At 47.1% G+C, this 15677-nt stretch overlaps 1 protein-coding gene across 27 annotated transcripts in view; it reads left to right on the top strand.

Moving 5' to 3' along the window:
• APBA2 (amyloid beta precursor protein binding family A member 2) overlaps positions 1-15677 on the top strand; it is a 243651-nt gene that overhangs the window by 109514 nt on the left and 118460 nt on the right. For 8 of the 27 annotated variants that reach the window (XM_084976564.1, XM_084976632.1, XM_084976561.1 and 5 more), the window contains exon 2: positions 6726-6779. The exons of 2 other annotated variants lie outside the window; for them this stretch is intronic. The gene's annotated coding sequence lies outside the window, so the exon portion shown is untranslated. Of the gene's footprint in view, positions 1-3697; positions 4287-6441; positions 6611-6725; positions 6794-15677 lie in introns of those variants that run through there. 17 more of the 27 variants (XM_084976612.1, XM_084976673.1, XM_084976575.1 and 14 more) reach the window with 9 other exon arrangements.

Raw genomic sequence — 15677 nt, forward strand, 5'->3', positions numbered from 1 at the left:
CGAGCCTTGGCACTGAGTTCTGGTTTTTGATACCTCAGTGTCGCACTGTCGTTTCCTTTCCCAAAGCCAGGCAAGGAATCTAAAACCCAAGACCTGTTTAATGTCAAGAATCACTGGAGAAGCATGTCAGTGTTGTAGTCAGTGTAAACAGCCCTCCTGCGAAGAGCACTGGAGCTGAGCTTCTGTCCTTGGGACCTTGTCCGCTGCTCAAGGACAAGTTTGTGGAAGATGATGGGTCAGAACATCTTTGGTTGATTGAACCTCAGTGTTAATAAATTGGCTCAACGCTGTGTAAGGGAGTCCCAGGTTTGTTGAGAAGGACCTCAGAGGGTATGACATAAAAGCAAACACAGAAAAAAATAAGAGATGCTGAACATTATAGCCAGTTTGGGTTTATAGCAAATTTCTGGGCTTTGAAAGAGATGGAAGCACATCACATCTCTGCTGCCAGCCCTGCCTTCAGGGTGGCCACACAAGCCCCACGGAGGGGAAACAAAGAGCCCTCTACTCAGTAAACTGATCACATAGAAAGAGTCTAGGTGTTGGAATCTGGAGCAGGAAGTGAGGAATCTGGGGGCAGAATATTACACATCCCTGGTGGCCTGTCACCTCCAGACTTTGAAAGATAACTTTCTAAGAATGGAGGTTTCTGACCGTTTTAACGATGGCAATTTTATGTCATTCTTTTTTTGTTTTTGTTTTTGTTTTTGTTTTTTGCTTTTTAGAGCCGCACCCGAGGCATATGGAAGTTTCCAGGCTAGGGGTTGAATTGGAGCTGTAGCCGCCGGCCTATGCCGGAGCCACAGCAACTCGGGATCAGAGCTGTGTCTGCGACCTACACCACAGCTCACGGCAGTGCCAGATCCTTAACCCACTGAGCAAGGCCAGAGATCGAACCTGCAAACCTCATGGTTCCTAGTCGGATTCGTTTTCACTGTGCCACAACGGGAACTCCTGGATATGTTATTCTTAATTAAGTGTTTTAAGAGAGTGTTTAAAAGCCACCTTGTCAAACAAAAGAATTGTTTTTGAAACTTTGAGGCCTTTGAAGATGGATTTTAAATCCAGTTTTTTTTTCCCAAAACATTTGCACAAATGAGAATCTCAAGGTTTGAGGGTTTTTTGTTTTTTTTGCCACACCCAAGACATGCAAAAGGTCTTGATTGAACCTGTGCCACAGCAGCAACCCGAGCCACAGGAGTGACAATGCCTAACTGCTAGGCTGCCATGAAACTCTGAGGTTTGAGTTTTTGATTTTAAAGACACAACTTCTTGCCTAGAGGGAGAAAAGTAACACCTGCCAGTATTTATAAATAGAATTATTAGCATTTAAAGACTTTACCTTGAAGCTCACTAGGGGACTCAGTTATTTAGAATTTAAGATTTTTACTTGTAAACAGCCTGGCGGTGTCCGTTCAAGCTGGAACATCCCAACTTTACCATCATTGTCCCCCACCCTGCAGCCCCCTTTTTACCACAGCCAGGCTGATGTCCCCCAGTCCATCTGGTTCTGAAGACCTGGAGTCCCTCTCTGAGGTCAGTCGCTGGTCTGTGGCTGGTTCTTGGAGTGGCGTCTTAGGGTCCCAGTTCTTTCTCAGCCCTGTTATGACCCTGCTGTGCCTGTCTGAGCACTGTCCCTGTGTCCCATCGGAAAGCAGGAGACCTCCTGCCCCCACCCCTGCCCCACAATAAACGACATATATCCCAACCTGGGGGGGGGGGCATCATTCTACCCCCCAGTCCCATCCTGTGGTCCCAGCCACACCTGAGGGGACACTAGCCCATCTCACTGCATCCCCCAGAGCAACTTGGCTGAGCTTCAGGGCCAGGTCCCAGGAAGCCACCTTGAGCAGCAGTTTACCTGCCAGATGCTGACCTTTGCCCGCTGACCGTCCCCTCCATGAGGCAACCTAGGGCAGGCAGGCCCCATGTTCACCTGGGCTGGCCCACAAAGGCAGTGCAAGTATGAGCTCCCATTCTAGGCTTTCCTCTTGCAAAGGTGCTGATAGCCCCTCAGACAGATAACTTTCAGGGCTGGCTGCAGCCACCAGGCTGGTGCCGAGAGGAGCCACACCTGAGCTGGCTACGCTGTGCAGACACCTGCCTTTGGTGTACCCTGATCCCCCCCCCCCCCCACAGGACGCTGGCCGTAGCACTTTGCGCAGACCCCTCCCAGCCCATCCCAGGGCTTCTGCTCAGCATGGCCAGGGTCTCTGTCAGCAAGTACTTCACGGAACCTGAGCTATTACTGCTCATTAAACCCCACTCGCCTACGTCACAGCGAATTAGGTATCCCCATGTCTATGTGCCCAGGGCGCAGCCCCTTACAAAGCACAGTATTGCCCATTTAACTCAAGGCAATTTAGCCATAGTTCTCAAGTCAGCTGGAAGAAGGAATATGATTTTGGACAGTGGGGTGGTGGTTCTGCTTTGTGGGCTCCTGGCCACTCTGTGAGTCCCAAAGGCCAGTCTGCCCATTTCCAGGCAGACTTCCTGTCCCTGCTGTGGACATGTGACCTCTGTCCCCTTGCCACTTGTCCCCAGGTGCCCTCCCAGGACAGTGCCCAGGTCTGGGAGTCCATGAAGCTGTGAATGTTACCTTAACATTGAGAAAACGCTTACGAAGGTTGTTTCTGACACCTTCTCCCATCAGCTTTCCTGGGCTCCAGGGCTGGTGTCTCCAGCTCTGGGGAGGCTTGGGGAACTGGCCTGTCAGGGGCTGTTGCCGTTGCCCTAAGTGGTTTCCTGTCTTTGTCCCCTTCTCTAATATCCGGGCCAGCGTTAGGCCCTGAGGACCTTCTGGATCTGGGGCCTCCCACGGACTCCCCTGCCATAATATCAAAGGCAACTGATTAGTCATCAGTAAACCCATGAGCCATTCACTCTGAGGAATATTTAGAACTTCTGTTTACCTCCCAAGTGTCTGGGAAAGTGGCATTTCAAAGGCTCTGTTTGATCTTGATCCAATTTATTGCCAGAAATGTGCATGTGGAATAATGGAGACCCTCAGATGGCAGCGAGGGTGGCATCCTTAAGAAAATTAATTACTCCTAAAACCAAATGCCAGCTGCTTTAGCAACAATATTCCTAAGAGAAGCAAACCTTGTGGTGAAGTTAGGCAGCAGAAGGACTTTTTATTGGAAACGTTCTCTGTGCCTGAACTCTGCTGTGGGATGAGCGCCTGGGCGAGGGCCTGCCTTGCCCTTGGCACTATTTCCATGGGCCGGGGATATGGACCCTGGAGAAGCCAGTCGTCACCTCATGGCCAGGAGGTGCCTCCAACATCTCCTGGGCTCCTGTGACTTTCTGTTTCATGTCTCGCCAGGGAAGTTGGACTTTGGGATCGCCTAAAAACACACCAACCTGTGCATGGGCCAAAAACTTAGAAAGTGGAGGGTTTTAATCTTGCGGGAAGACCTGTGTCCTTCATTTCCAGTCTGGAGTTGAAGAGAATGAGGGAATTTGTCTGGAAATGGTTGTGAATTACCAGAAGAGCAGGTTCTTAGATTTCTATCTGGTCACAAGTGGCCAAGAGGGACAGAAGAAGTGACCTGGCCTTGGCTGCCTCTGGGGTGGGGGTGGGAAAGAGACCAGGGACCTGTGTTTAGTACGAGGAGGAGTGGTCAGGCCATATACAGCTGAGAAGAGCCTGAATGTTCCAAACTGTGTTTGAATTTCCTGGTTTGTTCTGGCCTCTGGGTTGGCGTGGGCCTCCTGGATGTGCCTCAGCCAGCCAGGGAGCGACAGCAGACCCGCGAGGTCTTCCTAGCTCTCCCCACTCACGACTTTGTTGGGTTTGTCTTTAAAATGAACCATCTGTCTGGAGACACAGGTCATCAAAATGACACAACCCTGCTGTAGCCTATGCAAGCCAGGGGCCTTGGGAGAGTGGGGAGAGGGCACCGCTGTGGAGACAAGAAAATCCATATTTTTCTTGAGCGAAAATACAAAGTGGCACTGGGTGCAAGCAGTAGGTGACCTTGGGATTGAGTTAAAATGCTGCTGGGAAAATTAGAAAAAACAAACATGAGAAGAATGCTAATGAACAGTGGTGGACGGGAGCCCAGAGCCCTGATTCTCCACCATCCACAAGGGGTGCTCGTGTGAGGCCTATAAATAGACCCATAAAAACCAATTCTAAATTGAGTTAAGATGCAGGCCTGTTTCCGCTTGTGGGAGAGCGTTATGTAAGGCGCCGGTGCTGTAGGCCGCCGTTCCAAAGTGCTTTGATGAATCCGGCCTTTGTTGGGATCCCGCGTGGAGCAGGCAGGATGCTCAGGCTGCAGGTGAACCAGACTGGCCTTTTGAGAAGCTTTCAGGCAGAGGGAGAGCTGAGCTCCTCCTCCGGGGGTGGCAGGCCAAGCCTCCTCCGGGGTCCCCCGGGTTTCTGGGCCTGGAGGGATGGGGGATGCTGGGCTTCTGGGAGATGGGCCCCTCCACGGCCCATGGTGTTCAGGGTGGTGGTGGCTGGTTGCCGGTGAGGGGAGAGGAAGGACATATGGGAGAGAACTCCCACCTGGGAGCCAAGGCTTCTGGGCCCTTCCCTGCTGTCTTCCTTGATCACAGCTGGCCAGAGCTGGGGTTGGGGATCCCCAGGGAAGACAGTGACCTTTCTGACCAAACTGCTGGAGGTCACAGAGCAAATCTGGAATAAAACAAGGAATAGAAGCCCCCACTCCTGTCCAAGGGAAGGGTGTTTGCTGCTGAAGGTGACATTCAATACATGCACTCACCCCCAAAATACTTCTTTCTGGAGGTGCTTGGATTGGTGCGGCAGAGGGGAGGTTGGTGGAAGACAGGACGTACTATTGATGCTGCTGTGGCCGCACGTGGTGTTCTAGAGGCTTTGTGGGTTTCACCTTCCCCCAGCCCTCCTACAAGGTCCTTCCTTCTGGCCATGTTTCATTCATGATGGAAATAAGGCCCATGCTGTAAAGGGGTTTGAAAAGCAGTGGAAGCATTTACTCTAGGAAAGAAATTGAACAGTAATACAGACATCGAGCCCCCTGAGTAGAGGGAAGCAAGTTATCGTTGTGTGACTTGGTCAGAATGGAAGCATCTCTGGCTTTCTAAGGGATAGCCCAGCATTTTCCTTTTAATTTTTTATTTGTAAAAAACTTTTATTGGAGTATAATTCATTTGCAGTGTGCTAATTTCTGCTGCACAGCAAAGTGACTTAGTTATATATTCCTTTTCATATTCTTTTCCACTGTGGTTTATCATAAGATATTGAATATAGTTCCCTGTGCTATACGGTAGGACCTTGTTTTTTATGTATTCTATATAGACTAGTTTGCCTCTGCTAATCCCAAACTCCTAGTCCATCCCTCCGCCGCTCCCACCCCCTTAGCAACCACAAGTCTGTTCTCTATGTCTGTGAGTCTGTTTTTGTTTCATAGGTAAGTTTTAGATTCTATATATAAGTGATATCACATGGCATTTGTCTTTCTCTGTCTGATTTACTACACTTAGTATAATAATCTCCAGGTCCAAGATGGCATTATTTCATTCTTTTTATGGCTGAGTACTATTCCAGAGTGTATATGTACCATGTTTCTATCCATTCATCTGTTGAGCCCATCATTTTCCTTTGCATCTGGACCAGAGGCATCTGCACTGACCCAGGTTGGTGTGGCTCCCAAATTCCCTAATTAAAATTCACTTTTAGAAATATCTGTCCAGGGAAGTAAGAGCAACTGAGGGCTTCCTTAGAAAGGTGGCAAACACTGAGTACAGAGTTTCTGGACCTTGGTCATGACGTAGCTGCTACCTGCTGGTGCCGGTGTAAGAGCCTGCGATCTTCCTCAAAGAATAAAGCCATCCCCTGTGACTTTAGACACCAGGACCAGATCGAGGGTGGACTTCCAGAGCAGCACAGCTGTTCCTGATGTGCCCCCAGATCTTCCGTCCCAAGCAGATGAGGAAGCTGCCATTGCCATGGTTTGGAAAGGAACCAAGAAATTCCTTTTTTACTCATTCTGTCTTCAACTAAATTGGAGGGAGCAAGGGAATTTGGATGTGATGTTTCTGACCAGAAAACCCTGTCCTCTTGCACGACCCCAAGCTCCCCATCCCTGGTCATCTCCTGCCCCGCCATCAGTTCCTGAGCTTTGCCATCCTGATGCCCTCGGCCTTCCTCTCCAGCTTGCATTTGCAAAGCATCCTCTGTTAAGGGGAATGTGCAACAGGATGGCCTCTTTTCTTTTCTCTTTATGAAACCATGCAGCCTGGGAGGAAGGATGGGCTGGGAACCTGGGCAGAGGAAATGAGAGGGGGGCCTGCCTCCTCTCCCTTTCCTTTAATCTCTTTCCATCCCCCTCCAGCGCTCCCCACACCCACCTCTTCTGAAAGTGTCCCAGAATATGGATCCTGCCAGTGAGTGGGGTCAAGCTTTGTTGTGGGGAAATACATATTCATGAGGGCTTTGAGGGGCCTCATTGAAATGCTGAGAGTCTCTCCTGCCAGAGAGATCCAGAAGCCAGTGCTTTATTTGCCCAACATGATGTTAAGGCAATAATCATGTGATGAATGGCTAAAGAAACATTTTAATTATTTGTTTCAAGTGATTTCTGATCATCTCATTAGGATTATAATCGGTTCACTTTGCCAGGTATTCAAAACCTCTCACTCATTAAAATTTTTATACTCCAAGGAACGCTAAAGGAGCATCCCTGTCATTTCTGAAACCAAAGTAATTTCGTCGCTTTTCTTCTGTTTTATTCCAGAAAGATTTCATCACCAGGAGCATTTTCCGGACCTTACCAAACCACTCACTTTTGGTAAGAAATAAGAGGTAACCTTGCATGGTGTGAGGTTTTGCTTCTGACGTGTGACATGGAATTGTCTTAGTGGAGGAAGCTGCCCTTCGGGTTGAGGGGGGAAGCTGTTCTTGCTCTTTACTTTCTGGGTAGCTGTGTATGTATAACCAGTATTAATCTTGTTTTGGGTTGGCTGTGGGGTGATAGCACTGAACTCTAACCACTAGACCACAAGGGCCACCAGGCTTGACATAGGTCCCCAGTCCTTGTCCCCTTGGAGAAAAAATTGGCAAAGAGACTGGGAGTAGTGAGGCAAATAGAGTGCTTATTAAGAGAAAAGATACCTGCAGAGAAAGCATGGGCAGGCTTGAGAGGAGCAGAGAGAGAGAGGCAAACAGAGAGCAAGAGAGCGCCATGTGCTTTGGAGGTAGTTTCAGTTGCTGTGTGGGGGCAGTCCTTTGGGCTTCCTCTGGCCAATCACCTTGCTTCGTCTGGCTTGGAACCCACATTTGGCCTGACTCAGGAACCTCCTCTGTGCATGCGCATCTTTTAATTATTTGTTTCGAGTGATCATCTCCAGGGTTCCTGGGAAGTTGACAGGATATACTCCCTTCTCTGACCCTGAGCAAACTTTCTGCACATGTGTTGTCTGGGAGGTCTCCTTGACCTCAAGAATGAGAATGGTCTCTTCATTTTTTATCCAAGCAGGACACAGGTCCTCCTTGCCCCTGCCATCATCTTTATCTTGAAATATCTGTCCACAGGGAACAGATTCCAGTTGCTCAGCCTGGGACTCATCTATCTCTGGCCTCAATCTGAGCACAGAGAGTCTTTTTTTTATTTTTTATTTATTATTATTATTATTATTTTATTACTCAAATGAATTTATCACATCTGTAGTTGTATAATGATCACAACAATCTGATTTCACAGGATTTCCATCCCACAGCCCAAGCACATCCCTCCACCCCCCAAACTGTCTCCTCCAGAGACCATAAGTTTTTCAATGTTTGTGAGTCAGCATCTGTTCTGCAAAGAAGTTCAGTCTGTCCTTTTTTCGGATTCCCCATGTCAGTGAAAGCATTTGATGTTGGTGTCTCATTGTATGGCTGACTTCACTTAGCATGATAATTTCTAGGTTCATCCATGTTGCTAAAAATGCCAGTATTTCGTTCTTTTTAATGGCTGAGTAATATTCCATTGTGTATATATATACCACATCTTCTTGAGCACAGAGAGTCAAGCTGGGGTCTGATTCACAGTGGTCCCATGAGCACTAGGCCCACTGCTGGGCACTTATGTATGTCAATGAAAACTTAATCGGTCGATCTAAGAAAGAAATGGAAAATCTTATTTAAGCCAAATTTGGGGATTATAACTTGGGAAGAGCATCCCAGAAAGCTCTGAGAGAACTGTTCTGTCAGTTAGAAGTTGAGGCACAGTTATATAAGGTTTTTCGGACATTGACAGTTTACACAATCCAGATCTAAGTGCCATGTAACCCCTTATGAGATCAAGAAGGAGTGTTATCTTTAAGGGGTTGTCCTATTGATGCCAGGAAAATGTTGCCCTTAATGGTTGAGCAGGTGTTTTTGCTGATGGGGAGGTTTGGTCCTAGATGGATGCGTGATACAGGAACACAATGCACAGTGGGGCAGAGGGGCCAAAAGGCAGAGGAAATTTTTTGTTTAAATTTTTCTTGTCTTGCCATGAAATAGGAATTTTATTTCACTGTTGCCAGAAAGCAACACCTCCCCTGGGCCTCCAAAGATGGCAGCAACACACACGCCCTGTCTTCTCCTCATTGTACAGTGCTTCTGTAACCACGGTCCTCATGGACTCAGTCATTTATGTGTGTAACTCCAACCTACATTCCTATTTATACTGACAGTAGATAACTTTTTTCTTTTTTTAGGCTGCACCCGAGGCATGTGGAAGTTCCCAGGCCAGGGATCAAATCTGAGCTACAGCTGTGACCTATCTCACAGCTGTGGCAACACCAGGTCCTTAACCCACTGTGCTACAGTGGGAACTCCTAGATTCCTATATATGTCGAAAGTAGATACTGTTTTTATAGTAGATATACTGAAAGTGAGGTCTATTACCAGTCTATTAGAAACACACCATTTTTATTTAATTATTTATTTATTTATTTTTGTCTTTTTTGTCTTTTTAGGGCCACACCCGTGGCATATGGAGGTTCCCAGGCTAGGGGTCTAATTGGAGCTACAGCTGCCAGCCTATACCACAGCAATGCAGGATCAGAGCCATGTCTGCGACCTATACCACAGCTCATGGCACTGCCAGATCCTTAACCACTGAGTGAGGCCAGGGACTGAACCCACAACCTCATGGTTCCTAGTTGGATTTGTTTCCACTGCACCACAACAGGAACTCCAAAGCCCACCATTTTTAAATTTCCACCATTTTTAAATCCCAGGGTGCAGAATGGAAGACTCTTAACTCTGGTTAAAAAGAGCCCTCTTGAGCTTACCAGGAATGAGGGGCGGCCCCAGGTTGCCTGGCTCCCTGTGGGTGAAGTTGTACCATGGCCCCCATCCCACTGATCTTCAGTGGGCACTTGGCTTGCTCTTGCCCCGAAGAACCTGTGGGAACAGAGTTGCACAGGTTTGTAGGCCAGGTGCCAGCTGAGTGCCTGGGACTTAGAGATTTGTAGAAGATGGATTCTGGGCTAGCACTTTTTTTCTGGGGCCACTGACACCCTCAGGGCTTGGGAATGGGGAAGCTGGGATACGGATGGGGGTATGTTTGAAGAAGAGAATGTCAGTGGAGGTAAGGTGGCTAAGCCAGGCACGGTGGGCATGATGCCCAGAGCAACACCCAGTTTCTGATAGATTCTGTAGGTTCTTAGGAATTCATGGTGCTGAATGAAGAAAAAAACCCCACAACCTAAAAATTGAGGGTTGTTTTATTCGGTGGACAAAACTGAGGGCCTTAGATCCATTCCCTTTCAGATTCTTTTCCTCTTCAGGTTACTACAGACCTGGGTAAATGTCCCTGTGCTGGGAAACCCTGTGCAGCAGGTCCTTGTTACCCGTCTATTTTATATATACACTATGTGTATGTGTCAATCTCAACCCCATAAATTATCCCTTCCCCCCCATGTTTCCCCTTTGGTAACCATCATAAGTTTGGTTTCGAAAAATTTGGGTCTGTTTCTGTTTTGTAAATTCTATTGTGTCATTTCTATTAGATTCCATATATTAGCGATCTCACATGATAGTTGTCTTTCTCTGACTTACTTCACTTAGCACTTTTCTGTGTATGGGAAGATGTAAGAGTCTGGGCTCACTGACCTCATTCCTTTGATATGCACCTCGGCTGTCTAGGGCCAGTTAACTGTGCTTTCCCATCCTGAGTCCACTCGGGGTGCACCATTGAGGGGTGGCTGCGGTGGCTGAGGGCTTGGCTGTGGACAGCCTGTTTGTGTCTATCCTGAGTTCCCTCAGGGCTCACCTTTGGGGCTGCGATTGTGGTTGAGGGCTCAGTGGCTGCAGCATTCTATGTTCACTGATATGCAGGCAACATTCTCCATCCACAGTGGGAAGGAGCAGTTGGGTGGGGCAGTGCTGGGCAGCCCTCCAGTGTGTCATATTTAGGGTGGCTTTGGGACTCCCAAAGGAGAGGGAAACTGCATTCCTCAGTGGGGAAGCTCTGTGCCAATTCTGAGGATGAAGATGCCCACCAGTGGAGTCGGAATACTATAGTGTCTAGATATTGGTTCAAAACCATCATTTTGCCTCTGGGGCAGCCGAAGATTACAGGTCTTGCTATTTGGAGCTGCTGAGAAATGACTGTTTTGTAAAAAGTAAGGCCGCCTCACTCATTTCAGTTGCTAATCCAGCCTCTCCCCTGTATCTCTGTGCTGAACCTGGGGCTTGGGCAGGAATTCCCTCCTGTCCTAGATGGATTCCTGGATTCCATGGTGGATTTGAAACCACACATCTCAGATGGGGACTCAACCCACAATCTCTGGCTTAGGAGAGGACACCAACCCACAGACTCCCAGCTGAAGCCACACCCATTCCTTGTCTCAGGACTTAATGAAGTGCGGGTCCTTTATGTCAGAAAAAATAAAAAAAAATTTAAAACATGTCAGTTATAGCAGAATGAATCTCTGTGAGGAGATCTGCAGAGAGAAGAGACCTAGGCTTGTTTATTTTCCTACTGCAAGTGGGCCAGTCTGTAAATTTAAAATACTAATACCCAGAGTGTGCCTGTTGTCTTTCACAGGATAACTTTATGAAAATGCTTCCACTGAGAGTAAAAGTCTGGGGATGTGTTCTATCTTTTTTTCTCCCAGGAGAATTAAATTCTAGGCCTCACTATTCCTGTGATAGCTGTCCTGCAGGCTCTTGATCTATAAAACGTGTGAGTCATAATTATATAAATCAGTGATTATCCTGAGGGAATGTTGGAAAGATTAATAAGCTGCGTTTAAATCATGCGCAAGTCTTAGAAAATAAGTGAAGTTAGGAGATGTTGCATTTGTGGAAATGGCTAGTCTGATAGGGCCACAGCATGCGCTTGCCCAAGAACAAGCATAAAAACACTGTAGTGACTTCCTGTTGTAGCTCACCTGGTTATGAGTCCGACTAGCGTCCAAGAGGATGTAGTTCAATTCCTGGCTGTGCTTAGTAGGTTAAGAATCTGGCATTGCTGTGAGCTGTGATGTCAGTAGCAGATGCAACTTGGATCCTGCGTTGCTGTGGCTGTGGTGTAGGCCTGCAGCTGTAGCTCCAATTGGACCCCTAGCCTGGGAACTTGTGTATGCCACGTGTAGCCCTAAAAAGCGAAAAAGACCCAAACCAAACCAAAACAAAAACCACTGTAAAATCTGGCTGAGAATGATCCTAAATCATAACACCCTAAGAAAGGCAGAGAAATCCCCAGGTACCGGACAGTAAAAGAAAACATAAAGTGTCATGGTTCAACAGAGATGAATCTGACTAGTAACCATGAGAACGCAGGTTTGATCCCTGGCCTCGCTCAGTGGGTTAAGGATCCAGCCTTGCTGTGAGCTGTGGTGTGGGTAAAAGACATGGCTTGGATCTGGTATTGCTGTGGCTGTGGCATAGGCCAGTGGCTACAGCTCCAATTCAGGCCCTAGCCTGGGAACCTCCATGTGCCAAGGTGTGGCCCTAAAAATACAAAAAAGAAAGAAGGAAAGAAAGAAAAGAAAAAAGAAAACCCAAAGTAGAAAATGGGAGTTCCCTGGTGGCTCAGCAGGTTAAGGATCCAGCATTGTCACTCCTGTGGCTTGGGTTGCTGCTGTTGTGTGGTTTCAATCCCTGGCCCTGGAACTTCTGCAAGCATGGGTGTGGCCAAAAAGAAAACACAAAGTGGAGCATTAAGGGGAAGCTGGCATGAGTGTGGAAAGTTACAATGAAGATTTGTGATGTCTAAGTCGGGAAAGACAGAATGGGATGGGTAGGGCAGGGTAGTGAGCCTTAGAGGAAAGGCTCACATGTCTGGGAACCCAGGAGATGGCAGAGATGTGCTGTTGTCCAGGTGGGAGAGGATGCGGGACAGTGATTAAACACACGGGAAGAGATCAAACGAGGAGTTCCCTGGTGGTCTAGTGGGTTAAGGATCTAGTGTTGTCACTGCTGTGGCAAAGGTTCCATCATCTGTGCCCCTGGAACTTCAGCATTCCATGAGCACAGCCAAAAAAAAAAAAAAAAAAAAAAAAAAGATCCCCACCTCACAGCATACACGCAAGTCAATGCTAATAAAACTCAAGATCTAAATGAAGAGTAAGATGTCAAGATACATGGAGGAGATTTTCTGTATGCCCTCGAGGTGGGAAAAGGTAACACAAACACACACGTGCCCAGACAAGTCACAAAAGCCTGACTGGTTAAACATTAATATTAGTAAGTTCTTTAAGAGAAGGGGCAGTAGAAAAAGTTCAAACTGCCACCTGGAATAAATATCTTTGATGCGTTTGCTGTAAGGGATTACTATTCTGTCTATATAAAGAACTCTTTCAGATCAGTAAGAGAAAACATTGTAATTGAAAAAAAATATGAAGAAGAAGGAGGTGGGGGTGATAATGTGGTTAAACCTGTGTGTTCATGGCTGTTTGTGACATTGCTCTCTACGCTTGCATCTCTGTGTTTGGAAGGTTAATAAGAGGTTCTGTTATCAAATTGGGTCCTGCTTCTCGCTGCTCACAAAATCAAACTCACAAATGTCTGTAGAAAGGAAAGGTGCCTTGAATCAGAATGCCAACAATCTGGGGAGGTGGTGCACTCCGCGTCTCCCCCAAGCCCCCAAAGATTCTGCTCAGACATGAAAGTTTTAAAGGGAAACAGAGAAGTGATCTCAGTTAATCATGGAGATGGGGGTGGGGGGTGGTCAGAGTCCTCACCATCCCTCACTGCCTGCAGACTTGTCACTGTTCTTAATTTAGATGCTGTCTTGTTTACATAGTTTGTTCTCCAAGATTACTGAAGGGGAGGCTAGGGAGGAGGTCCCTCCATCTGTTTTGTTACTTATTCTTCCTTTCTACTTCTTCCAATCTGTGGAAAGAACTGACAGGTTAGGTAAGGTATTGTATGCTAAAAGATTTGAAAGCTGTGCTGGGGCAGGAGATGAGCATGGAGGTGCCTGGTTAGTTACAATGTAGCTTTGATAGAGTAACAAAGTAAGGGGCTTCTTGCTGAGGGAGTTTCCTGCAAAGAGCTACTTGCACTCAGTGTGTGCAGGCAAAACCTCACTGCTCTTGTGTCCTGCATCCCCTTGGCAGGGCTGTCTTGTTCCTTTTTATTGGCTGATCCTGTAACTCACTGGAATTGCTGATTTCCTGGCCTCATCATGTTATAGCAGGTTCTGTATTCCTCTCTTCACTAAAATGGTTAGGATTTCTCCCCCCCCCCCCGCCCGGCTTTATTGAGATATAATTGGTATGTCAGAAACCCACACATCATTCATGTCTGTGACTTGGTGAGTTTGAACAAATGTATACACTTGTGTGACTGTCACCGCAGTCCACACAATGAATAGCCGTCATGTTCAAAGATTTCCTCGTCTCTTTGTTTTTTATTTGTTTTGTAGTAAAATCACTTAACATGAGATCTATTTTCTTTCTTTCTTTCTTTTTTTTTTTGTATTTTTAGGGCTTGTACCCTGAGCATGTGGAAGCTCCCAGGCCAGGGGTCAAATCGGAGCCACAGCTGCCATCTACACCACAGTCACAGCAATGCTGAATCCATGCCACGTCTGCGACCTACACCACAGCTCAGGTAACACTGGATCCTTAGCCCACTGAGCGAGGCCAGGGATGGAACCCGTATCGTCGTGGTTCCCAGTCAGTTTTGTTAACCACTGAGCCACAAAGCGAACTCCGAGATCTACTTTCTTAAAAAAAAAATTTGGGTACCAAGTATACCTTTTTGTTAACTCTAAGTAGCATGCTGTAAGGTATCGCTCTAGAACTTACTCTCTTGCAAACTGAAACTTTATGCCCATTGAGAAGTAGTTCCCCATCCCCCCCCCATTTTATTGTCAGCCTGTACTGTTGGCTGTTTAGATGAGCCATAGATGAGGAAGCAGGCAGGATTGATTCTTCTGTGACTGGTTTCACTCAGAGTGTTGTCTTCCAGATCCCTCCCTGTTGGTGCAGATGGTAAGATCACCTTTTTTTAAGGACTGAGTCGTAGTCCATTGTCTGTGAGACTGCATTGTTTCTATCCCTTCATCTGTTGGTGGACGCTGGGGTTGTTTCTCTGTCTAGGCTGAGTGAACTGGGCATTGCACGGTGGACTGGCTTTGTTCCTTCCAGCAGCGTCCACATGTTGGCTTTGTGTGGTCCTTTCTCTGTGCTTCTCTCCATCTTGACCAACAGGGCTCATGGGCCCCCCTTTTAGGGTCTTAGTTGGACATATAAGCCACATTGAAGCCTGTTCTGTACTTTTCCTGCCTGACCGCTGATCTCTCCATGGGCTTGTATGCCTACCTGTCCCACACCCTTCATGATGTCCAGTCCAGATGTTCAGGAGGCCTGAGATTACCATGTAGCTCCAGTTTCTTACACATTTGGAAGCTCATTTCCTCATCTGTCGAATGGGGATTCATGGTTTGTGTGGGTGATTGTGGGAATGAACCACATCACCCATGGGGAGGGCATAGCACATAATAGCTCCCATTGCATTGCTGTCCGTTTCCTTCCCTGGAGGAGACAGAGAGCTGGCCACTACGATTTGCTTTCTTTCCATCTTGGTGTGTGTGTGCTCAAGTACTTGGGAACATCTGCTCTGACACCAACTTTTTTTTTTTTTTTTTAAGTTGCACATTAGGAGAGAAAAAATTTATCAACACCTCTCTTAAAAGATGAAAAATGTGTTAAGAAAGTAGCACTCTGAGCTGCCACTAAGTTGAGCCCAACATAATATGTGTGATTAAATGAAAGCAAGTGGGCTATTTCTGTATGTAATTTTTAATTAATGATATTCAGCTGAAATTAATTATAGCCAGTTCTAATTAATTACATGAGTGTGTACTCTTGGTGTTCTCAAACTGCTCTGTGGAGTCCCAGGAGATGTTCCTGAAAATAGTAGCCCCCATTAGGGTTGGTCTGGGACACATTGTCTGTACTGTCCCCTCTTGGGGTCCCAGAGCACCTTAATAAAGGCCTTGACAAGTCCTGCAAGAAAGCAACTCATTTAGTTCTTCTTCTTCTTTTTTTTTGTCTTTTGTCTTTTTAGGGCCGCACCCTAAAACATGGCTGATGGAGGTTCCCAGGCTAAGGGTTGAATTGGATCTACAGGTGCCGGCCTACACCACACCCCAGCAACGCCACGTCTGCAGCCTACGCCATAGCTCACGGCAATGCTGGATCCTTAACCCACTGAGCAAGCCCAGGGATCAAACCCCCAAGCTCATGGTTCTTAGCTG

Source organism: Sus scrofa, chromosome 1 (genome assembly GCF_054392235.1).
Source record: "Sus scrofa isolate SSC_HxYL_T2T_F1_AM1 chromosome 1, Sscrofa_HxYL_maternal_Yorkshire_Landrace_v2.0, whole genome shotgun sequence".
NCBI classification, from domain to species: domain Eukaryota; kingdom Metazoa; phylum Chordata; class Mammalia; order Artiodactyla; family Suidae; genus Sus; species Sus scrofa.